At 43.9% G+C, this 8,786-nt stretch overlaps 10 pseudogenes; all 10 read left to right on the top strand.

Moving 5' to 3' along the window:
- Window positions 1-4,955: 4,955 nt before the first annotated feature.
- Window positions 4,956-5,074, top strand: LOC149721987 (5S ribosomal RNA; annotated as a pseudogene).
- Window positions 5,075-5,211: 137 nt separating this feature from the next.
- Window positions 5,212-5,330, top strand: LOC149721986 (5S ribosomal RNA; annotated as a pseudogene).
- A 123-nt stretch (window positions 5,331-5,453) lies between these two features.
- On the top strand, window positions 5,454-5,572 carry LOC149721985 (5S ribosomal RNA; annotated as a pseudogene).
- A 581-nt stretch (window positions 5,573-6,153) lies between these two features.
- LOC149721984 (5S ribosomal RNA) lies at window positions 6,154-6,272 on the top strand (annotated as a pseudogene).
- Window positions 6,273-6,871: 599 nt separating this feature from the next.
- LOC149721983 (5S ribosomal RNA) lies at window positions 6,872-6,990 on the top strand (annotated as a pseudogene).
- Window positions 6,991-7,588: 598 nt separating this feature from the next.
- Window positions 7,589-7,707, top strand: LOC149721982 (5S ribosomal RNA; annotated as a pseudogene).
- Window positions 7,708-7,844: 137 nt separating this feature from the next.
- Window positions 7,845-7,963, top strand: LOC149721981 (5S ribosomal RNA; annotated as a pseudogene).
- Window positions 7,964-8,086: 123 nt separating this feature from the next.
- LOC149721980 (5S ribosomal RNA) lies at window positions 8,087-8,205 on the top strand (annotated as a pseudogene).
- A 137-nt stretch (window positions 8,206-8,342) lies between these two features.
- Window positions 8,343-8,461, top strand: LOC149721979 (5S ribosomal RNA; annotated as a pseudogene).
- Window positions 8,462-8,584: 123 nt separating this feature from the next.
- On the top strand, window positions 8,585-8,703 carry LOC149721978 (5S ribosomal RNA; annotated as a pseudogene).
- Window positions 8,704-8,786: the final 83 nt, after the last annotated feature.

Below are 8,786 nucleotides of genomic sequence, written 5' to 3'. Positions count from 1 at the left end.
TGCTCGTCAGGTATTGTGTAAAAACCTTGACTTTTTACGTCACATCTGAGACCTCACAACACCGCTCCCGGATGGGCTCGAACAACCAACCTATTGGTTAACAGCCGAACGCGCTAACCATTGCGCCACGGAAGCCCAAAAGTTAAATGCTCGTCAGGTATTGTGTAAAAACCTTGACTTTTTACGTCACATCTGAGACCTCACACCACCGCTCCCGGATGGGCTCGAACCACCAACCTATTGGTTAAAAACCGAACGCGCTAACCATTGAGCCACGGAAGCTCAGAAATTAAATGGTTGTCAGGTGTTGTGGAAAAACTTTGGCTTTCTACGTTACATTTGAGACACCCACAACACCTCTCCCGGGTGGGCTCGAACCACCAACCTTTCGATTAACAGCTGAACGCGCTAACCATTGCGCCACGGAATCCCAAAAATTAAATGCTCGTCAGGTACTGTGTAAAAACCTTGACTTTTTACGTCACATCTGAGACCTCACAACACCGCTCCCGGATGGGCTCGAACCACCAACCTATTGGTTAACAGCCGAACGCGCTAACCATTGCGCCACGGAAGCCCAGAAGTTAAATACTCGTCAGGTATTGTGTAAAAACCTTGACTTCTTACGCCACATCTGAGACCTCACAACACCGCTCCCGGATGGGCTCGAACCACCAACCTATTGGTTAACAGCCGAACGCGCTAACCATTGCGCCACGGAAGCCCAAAAGTTTAATGCTCGTCAGGTATTGTGTAAAAACCTTGACTTTTTACGTCACATCTGAGACCTCACAACACCGCTCCCGGATGGGCTCGAACCACCAACCTATTGGTTAACAGCCGAACGCGCTAAACATTGCGCCACGGAAGCCCAAAAGTTTAATGCTCGTCAGGTATTGTGTAAAAACCTTGACTTTTTACGTCACATCTGAGACCTCACAACACCGCTCCCGGATGGGCTCGAACCACCAACCTATTGGTTAACAGCCGAACGCGCTAACCATTGCGCCACGGAAGCCCAAAAATTCAATGTTCGACAGGTATTGTGGAAAAACTCTGACATTTTATGTTACATTTGAGACGTCACAACACCGCTAACGGGAGAGCTCAAACCACCAGTCTTTTGAATAGCAGCTGAACGCGCTAACCATTGCGCCACGGAAGCCCAAAAGTTAAATGCTCGTCAGGTATTGTGTAAAAACCTTGACTTTTTACGTCACATCTGAGACCTCACAACACCGCTCCCGGATGGGCTCGAACCACCAACCTATTGGTTAACAGCCGAACGCGCTAACCATTGAGCCACGGAAGCTCAGAAATTAAATGGCTGTCAGGTGTTGTGGAAAAACTTTGGCTTTCTACGTTACATTTGAGACACCCACAACACCTCTCCCGGGTGGGCTCGAACCACCAACCTTTCGATTAACAGCTGAACGCGCTAACCATTGCGCCACGGAATCCCAAAAATTAAATGCTCGTCAGGTACTGTGTAAAAACCTTGACTTTTTACGTCACATCTGAGACCTCACAACACCGCTCCCGGATGGGCTCGAACCACCAACCTATTGGTTAACAGCCGAACGCGCTAACCATTGCGCCACGGAAGCCCAGAAGTTAAATACTCGTCAGGTATTGTGTAAAAACCTTGACTTCTTACGCCACATCTGAGACCTCACAACACCGCTCCCGGATGGGCTCGAACCACCAACCTATTGGTTAACAGCCGAACGCGCTAACCATTGCGCCACGGAAGCCCAAAAGTTTAATGCTCGTCAGGTATTGTGTAAAAACCTTGACTTTTTACGTCACATCTGAGACCTCACAACACCGCTCCCGGATGGGCTCAAACCACCAACCTATTGGTTAACAGCCGAACGCGCTAAACATTGCGCCACGGAAGCCCAAAAGTTTAATGCTCGTCAGGTATTGTGTAAAAACCTTGACTTTTTACGTCACATCTGAGACCTCACAACACCGCTCCCGGATGGGCTCGAACCACCAACCTATTGGTTAACAGCCGAACGCGCTAACCATTGCGCCACGGAAGCCCAAAAATTCAGTGTTCGACAGGTATTGTGGAAAAACTCTGACATTTTATGTTACATTTGAGACGTCACAACACCGCTAACGGGAGAGCTCAAACCACCAGTCTTTTGAATAGCAGCTGAACGCGCTAACCATTGCGCCACGGAAGCCCAAAAGTTAAATGCTCGTCAGGTATTATGTAAAAACCTTGACTTTTTACGTCACATCTGAGACCTCACAACACCGCTCCCGGATGGGGTCGAACCACCAACCTATTGGTTAACAGCCGAACGCGCTAACCATTGCGCCACGGAAGCCCAAAAATTAAATGGTCGTCATTTATTGTGCAAAAACTTTGGCTTTCTACGTTACATTTCAGATCCCACAACACCGCTCCCGGGTGGGCTCGAACCACCAACCTATTGGTTAACAGCCGAACGCGCTAACCATTGAGCCACGGAAGCTCAGAAATTAAATGGTTGTCAGGTATTGTGGAAAACCTTGACTTTTTACGTCACATCTGAGACCTCACAACACCGCTCCCGGATGGGCTCGAACCACCAACCTATTGGTTAACAGCCGAACGTGCTAACCATTGCGCCACGGAAGCCCAAAAATTAAATGGTCGTCAGGTATTGTGGAAAAATTTTGGCTTTCTACGTTACATTTGAGATCACACAACACCGCTCCCGGGTGGGCTCGAACCACCAACCTATTGGTTAACAGCCGAACGCGCTAACCATTGCGCCAAGGAAGCCCAAAATTTAAATGCTCGTCAGGTATTGTGTAAAAACCTTGACTTTTTACGTCACATCTGAGACCTCACAACACCGCTCCCGGATGGGCTCGAACCACCAACCTATTGCATAACAGCCGAACGCGCTAACCATTGCGCCACGGAAGCCCAAAACCTAAATGCTCGTCAGGTATTGTGCAAAAAACTTGACTTTTTACGTCACATCTGAGACCTCACAACACCGCTCCCGGATGGGCTCGAACAACCAACCTATTGGTTAACAGCCGAACGCGCTAACCATTGCGCCACGGAAGCCCAAAAGTTAAATGCTCGTCAGGTATTGTGTAAAAACCTTGACTTTTTACGTCACATCTGAGACCTCACAACACCGCTCCCGGATGGGCTCGAACCACCAACCTATTGGTTAACAGCCGAACGCGCTAACCATTGAGCCACGGAAGCTCAGAAATTAAATGGTTGTCAGGTGTTGTGGAAAAACTTTGGCTTCTTACGCCACATCTGAGACCTCACAACACCGCTCCCGGATGGGCTCGAACCACCAACCTATTGGTTAACAGCCGAACGCGCTAACCATTGCGCCACGGAAGCCCAAAAGTTTAATGCTCTTCAGGTATTGTGTAAAAACCTTGACTTTTTACGTCACATCTGAGACCTCACAACACCGCTCCCGGATGGGCTCGAACCACCTACCTATTGGTTAACAGCCGAACGCGCTAAACATTGCGCCACGGAAGCCCAAAAGTTTAATGCTCGTCAGGTATTGTGTAAAAACCTTGACTTTTTACGTCACATCTGAGACCTCACAACACCGCTCCCGGATGGGCTCGAACCACCAACCTATTGGTTAACAGCCGAACGCGCTAACCATTGCGCCACGGAAGCCCAAAAATTCAATGTTCGACAGGTATTGTGGAGAAACTCTGACATTTTATGTTACATTTGAGACGTCACAACACCGCTAACGGGAGAGCTCAAACCACCAGTCTTTTGAATAGCAGCTGAACGCGCTAACCATTGCGCCACGGAAGCCCAAAAGTTAAATGCTCGTCAGGTATTATGTAAAAACCTTGACTTTTTACGTCACATCTGAGACCTCACAACACCGCTCCCGGATGGGGTCGAACCACCAACCTATTGGTTAACAGCCGAACGCGCTAACCATTGCGCCACGGAAGCCCAAAAATTAAATGGTCCGTGGCTCAATGGTTAGCGCGTTCGGCTGTTAACCAATAGGTTGGTGGTTCGAGCCCATCCGGGAGCGGTGTTGTGAGGTCTCAGATGTGACGTAAAAAGTCAAGGTTTTTACACAATACCTGACGAGCATTTAACTTTTGGGCTTCCGTGGCGCAATGGTTAGCGCGTTCGGCGGTTAACCATTAGGTTGGTGGTTCGAGCCCATCCGGGAGCGGTGTTGTGAGGTCTCAGATGTGACGTAAAAAGTCAAGATTTTTGCACAATACCTGACGAGCATTTAGCTTTTGGGCTTCCGTGGCGCAATGGTTAGCGCGTTCGGCTGTTAAGCAATAGGTTGGTGGTTCGAGCCCATCCGGGAGCGATGTTGTGAGGTCTCAGATGTGACGTAAAAAGTCAAGGTTTTTACACAATACCTGACGAGCATTTAAATTTTGGGCTTCCTTGGCGCAATGGTTAGCGCGTTCGGCTGTTAACCAATAGGTTGGTGGTTCGAGCCCACCCGGGAGCGGTGTTGTGGGATCTGAAATGTAACGTAGAAAGCCAAAGTTTTTGCACAATAAATGACGACCATTTAATTTTTGGGCTTCCGTGGCGCAATGGTTAGCGCGTTCGGCTGTTAACCAATAGGTTGGTGGTTCGACCCCATCCGGGAGCGGTGTTGTGAGGTCTTAGATGTGACGTAAAAAGTCAAGGTTATAAAGATGAAGGTTAATTGGTCTCACTTAATTTAAATTCGAATTTTTAACTAGCACTCTCGGCAACGGCCATATCACGCTGAGAACACCGGTTCTCGTCCGATCGCCGACGTTAGCAGCGTCGAGCGCAGTCAGTACTTGGGAATACTGCGTGCCGTTGGCTTTTCACTTTTGTTTCCTCTATTAAATTCCACCCGATTTGAAAAAAGCACACATATCTTCTTTTTGTTATTGTTTTATAAAGATGAAAGTTAATTAAATTCAAATTATTAACTAGCACTCTCGACAACGGCCATATCACGCTGAATACACCGGTGTTCGTCCGAAAACCGAAGTTAAGCAGCGTCGAGCGTAGTCACTACTTGGGAGGGAGACCACTTAGGTACACTGCGTGCCGTTGGCTTTTTCACTTTTTTTTCCTCTTTTAAATTCCAATCGATTTGAAAAGAGCAAACTTATTTTCTTTTTGTTATTGTTTTAAAAAGATGATGGTTAATTTGTCTCACTTAATTTAAATTCGAATTATTAACTAGCACTCTCGGCAACGACCATATCACGCTGAAAAAAGCGGTTCTCGTCCGATCACCGAAGTTAAGCAGCGTCGAGCGCAGTCAGTACTTGGGATGGAGACCACTTAGGAACACTGCGAGCCGTTGGCTTTTTCACTTTTTTTTCCTCTTTTAAATTTTAATAGATATGAAAAAAGCAAACATATCTTCTTTTTTGTTATTGTTTTATAAAGATGAAAGTTAATTAAATTCAAATTATTAACTAGCACTCTCGGCAACGGCCACATCACGCTGAATACACCGGTTCTCGTCCGATAACCGAAGTTAAGCAGCGTCGAGCGTAGTCAGTACTTGGGAGGGAGACCACTTAGGAACACTGCGTGCCGTTGATTTTTTCACTTTTTTTTTCCTCTTAAAAATTTTAATAGATATGAAAAAAGCAAACATGTTTTTTTTGTTATTGTTTTAAAATGATGAAGGTTAATTTGTCTCACTTAATTTAAATTCGAATTATTAACAAGCACTCTCGGCAACGGCCATATCACGCTGAAAACACCGGTTTTCGTCCGATCACCGAAGTTAAGCAGCGTCGAGCGCATACAGTACTTGGGAATACTGGGTTCCGTTGGTTTTTCACTTTTGTTTCCTCTTTTAAATTCCACCCGATATGAAAGAAGCAAACATATCTTCTTTTTGTTATTGTTTTATAAAGATGAAAGTTAATTAAATTCAAATTATTAACTAGCACTCTCGGCAACGGCCGTATCACGCTGAATACACCGGTTCTCGTCCGATAACCGAAGTTAAGCAGCGTCGAGCGCAGTCAGTACTTGGGAACACTGCATGCCGATGGCTTTTTCACTTTTGTTTCCTCTTAAATTCCACCAGATATGAAAAAACAAACATATCTTCTTATTGTTATTTTTTATAAAGATGAAGGTTAATTAATTTCAAATTATTAACTAGCACTCTCGGCAACGGCCATATCACGCTGAATACACCGGTTCTCGTCCGATAACTGAAGTTAAGCAGCGTCGAGCGCAGTCACTACTTGGGAGGGCGACAACTTAGGAACACTGCGTGCCGTTAGCTTTTTCACTTTTTTTTTCCTCTTTTAAATTCCAATAGATATGAAAAAAGCAAACATATTTTCTTGTTTTTATTGTTTTAAAAAGATGAAGGTTAATTTGTCTCACTTAATTTAAATTCGAATTATTATCTAGCACTCTCGGAAACGGCCATATCACGCTGAGAACACCGGTTCTCGTCCGATCGCCGACGTTAGCAGCGTCGAGCGCAGTCAGTACTTGGGAATACTGCGTGCCGTTGGCTTTTTCACTTTTGTTTCCTCTTTTAAATTCCACCCGATATGAAAAAAGCAAATATATCTTCTTTTTTTTATTGTTTTATAAAGATGAAGGTTAATTTGTCTCACTTAATTTAAATTCGAATTTTTAACTAGCACTCTCGGCAACGGCCATATCACGCTGAGAACACCGGTTCTCGTCCGATCGCCGACGTTAGCAGCGTCGAGCGCAGTCAGTACTTGGGAATACTGCGTGCCGTTGGTTTTTCACTTTTGTTTCCTCTTTTAAATTCCACCCGATTTGAAAAAGCACAGATATCTTCTTTTTGTTATTGTTTTATAAAGATGAAAGTTAATTAAACTAAAATTATTAACTAGCACTCTCGGCAACGGCCATATCACGCTGAATACACCGGTTCTCGTCCGATAACTGAAGTTAAGCAGCGTGGAGCGCAGTCAGTACTTGGGATGGAGACCACTTAGGAACACTGCGTGCCGTTGGCTTTTTCACTTTTTTTTCCTCTTTTAAATTTTAATAGATATGAAAAAAGCAAACATGTTTTCATTTTGTTATTGTTTTAAAATGATGAAGGTTAATTTGTCTCACTTAATTTAAATTCGAATTATTAACTAGCACTCTCGGCAACGGCCATATCACGCTGAGAACACCGGTTCTCGTCCGATCGCCGACGTTAGCAGCGTCGAGCGCAGTCAGTACTTGGGAATACTGCGTGCCGTTGGCTTTTTCACTTTTGTTTCCTCTTTTAAATTCCACCCGATATGAAAAAAGCAAACATATCTTCTTTTTGTTATTGTTTTATAAAGATGAAGGTTAATTTGTCTCACTTAATTTAAATTCGAATTTTTAACTAGCACTCTCGGCAACGGCCATTTCACGCTGAGAACACCGGTTCTCGTCCGATCGCCGACGTTAGCAGCGTCGAGCGCAGTCAGTACTTGGGAATACTGCGTGCCGTTGGTTTTTCACTTTTGTTTCCTCTTTTAAATTCCACCCGATTTGAAAAAGCACAGATATCTTCTTTTTGTTATTTTTTTATAAAGATGAAAGTTAATTAAATTAAAATTATTAAATAGCACTCTCGGCAACGGCCATATCACGCTGAATACACCGGTTCTCGTCCGATAACTGAAGTTAAGCAGCGTCGAGCGCAGTCACTACTTGGGAGGGAGACCACTCAGGAACACTGCGTGCCGTTGGATTTTTCACTTTTTTTTCCTCTTTTAAATTTTAATAGATATGAAAAAAGCAAACATGTTTTCATTTTGTTATTGTTTTAAAATGATGAAGATTAATTTGTCTCACTTAATTTAAATTCGAATTATTAACTAGCACTCTCGGCAACGAGCATATCACGCTGAATACAGCGGTTCTCGTCCGATCACCGAAGTTAAGCAGCGTCGAGCGCAGTCAGTACTTGGGATGGAGACCACTTAGGAACACTGCGTGCCGTTGGCTTTTTCACTTTTTTTTCCTCTTTTAAATTTTAATAGATATGAAAAAAGCAAACATATCTTCTTTTTTGTTATTGTTTTATAAAGATGAAAGTTAATTAAATTCAAATTATTAACTAGCACTCTCGGCAACGGCCATATCACGCTGAATACACCGGTTCTCGTCCGATAACTGAAGTTAAGCAGCGTCGAGCGCAGTCACTACTTGGGAGGGAGACCACTTAGGAACACTGCGTGCCGTTGGCTTTTTCACTTTTTTTTCCTCTTTTAAATTTTAATAGATATGAAAAAAGCAAACATGTTTTCATTTTGTTATTGTTTTAAAATGATGAAGGTTAATTTGTCTCACTTAATTTAAATTCGAATTATTAACTAGCACTCTCGGCAACGACCATATCACGCTGAATACAGCGGTTCTCGTCCGATCACCGAAGTTAAGCAGCGTCGAGCGCAGTCAGTACTTGGGATGGAGACCACTTAGGAACACTGCGTGCCGTTGGCTTTTTCACTTTTTTTTCCTCTTTTAAATTTTAATAGATATGAAAAAAGCAAACATATCTTCATTTTTGTTATTGTTTTATAAAGATGAAAGTTAATTAAATTCAAATTATTAACTTGCACTCTCGGCAACGGCCATATCACGCTGAATACACCGGTTCTCGTCCGATAACCGAAGTTAAGCAGCGTCGAGCGCAGTCAGTACTTGGGAGGGAGACCACTTAGGAACACTGCGTGCCGTTTTTTCACTTTTTTTCCCTCTTATAAATTTTAATAGATATGAAAAAGCAAACATATCTTCTTTTTTGTTATTGTTTTATAAAGATGAA

Source organism: Phalangium opilio, unplaced genomic scaffold (assembly GCF_054372755.1).
Source record: "Phalangium opilio isolate 3A_F unplaced genomic scaffold, DU_Popi_V2 ptg000002l_1, whole genome shotgun sequence".
Taxonomy (NCBI): domain Eukaryota; kingdom Metazoa; phylum Arthropoda; class Arachnida; order Opiliones; family Phalangiidae; genus Phalangium; species Phalangium opilio.
Note: the sequence above shows the minus strand (reverse complement) of the source record. Positions and strands in the feature narration are given on the sequence as shown.